The sequence below is a fragment of the Egretta garzetta genome, unplaced genomic scaffold (genome assembly GCF_000687185.1).
Source record: "Egretta garzetta isolate BGI_Z169 unplaced genomic scaffold, ASM68718v1 scaffold2, whole genome shotgun sequence".
NCBI lineage: Eukaryota > Metazoa > Chordata > Aves > Pelecaniformes > Ardeidae > Egretta > Egretta garzetta.
This window is the reverse complement of record NW_009258894.1, coordinates 2,785,134-2,786,883: the sequence shown is the minus strand read 5'-3', so window position 1 is coordinate 2,786,883 and position 1,750 is coordinate 2,785,134.

The window sequence follows — 1,750 nt, the reverse complement described above, 5'->3', positions numbered from 1 at the left end:
TTTTCAGGTTGTTAACTCTACAGTTCGCATCCATTCGGCTGCTCCGTCTTAATTACTGCCCCTGGACCTGTGGCAGCACGTGTTCGGCCAAGGGCAAAAAAGATCCTCATTTCACCCTCGGGGGGCTGTGCCCAGCGTATAGCCGACTGCTCCGGGGATAAAGACCAAGCAGCTATGCATCGGTGTGGCCTGGGGTGCACAGGGGGACCCCACGCAGGTGTGGTGATGCTCCTCAGAAGCCAGATAAAGCTGCTGCCCGCCTGAATCAGCTGGTGAGTCGGCAGAGCCTCCACCAGGAGAGCAGCAGCCACAGCTGCGCCTGAGGTACCACGGCCACAGCGCAGCAAAAGGGACTCCAGCTGGGTTTCCTAAGTAGTAGCTTTTCTTGCACCTTTTGGGTGGCAGAAAGTGGAGAAATGTGCGTGGTTTGTTGTTTCACAGAGTGATTTCGCGTTTGACCCAGCAAATTCTTCAAAAATTTGGGGAGGAAGTGATAACTGAAAAATGGTGCGGTGCTATTAGGACTGTCCGAAGCGTTACGCCTGCAAAGGCACTTGAATGGTGTCAGGCATGCAAGGTTAGAAGGGTTTGACTTTTTAAATCTGGAAACTGCTGGCAAAGAGATGTGGGAGAATCAGCTTGGGGTGCTCTGGAAATATCTGCATCCAGGGCAGATGAGAGAGACTGACACCTAAGAGCAGATTTAGTAGAGAAAGTTTGGTTTGGGGAAAGGAACATCGTTCTCTGAGACAGACGGTCGTGGTGCTAGTTTTTATTAGCGGACAGCTGGTCATGGCACAGGGCCAGGAATGCTCACCATGTAGTTGTGCCTGGGTTTGACAGATGCAGAAGTGGAAGAGTTTGCCTTGGCATGTGTGAGGTAAGGAGGGAGGCAGCGAGGCCGGGTTTGGGGGACACAGCAGCTCCTGCAGCCGTGGTGTGATGAACAGGAGGTGCACAGCTCGCTGGGGAGCGCAGCCTCCTGGAGCCAGGTGAAGGGGAAGCAAGGGACCCTATGGGTCTGAGCAGGACCAGTACCATAAACTGGGAAAGAAACCCTGGTGTGAATGAGTGGACTCCTGAATACATCTGTGAGAGTGGGAAACTGCTTCACTCTTTCTCATGCACACAACTCCGTAAAGCATCCTCTGCACCTCTCTGCATGGAATAAAAACATACCAAAAGACAGACTAGAAAAGCACTACGCATCTCCTTAACTGTGCTTGTTCAGTCTTCTGACTGGATGGTACATAGGCAATTCCTTTGCAATACAACTAAAGACCTTTGTTCTTTTGGGTCTAGCAATACTGAAATAATTTCCCAGCTGTACCCTTCTGTTTTCTGCTTACTGGAGGCTTGCTCTGCCTCAGCTGCTGAGAGATGGAAGTGATATTGATAACCCGTATTCACCTCATCAGAGAAAAGCATAAGAGCATAAAAGCAGAGCCATTCCCCCTGCAAACCTCTGCTGTCCTAGCATAGCTCTCATCTATTTTGTCCTCACAGCTTTGATTCTAACAGAAACCAGGCAATAAAAGATGTAGAATTAATTTCTATGGTGACTCGCAAAGATAATAAGCAAAGTAAGAGCTGTTCTGTTGTACTTAGATGTTTGACCACAGGGCTGTCCTGCCCAGCTGAGGGAGCTCAGCCAAGATCCCATGGCTGTAAACAGTCAGCAGAACAATTCCCCTGGCTCTTGTTCCTCTTTTTTTCCTCTTTGCTCTTCCTAGGGAAGTGGCTATAGAGC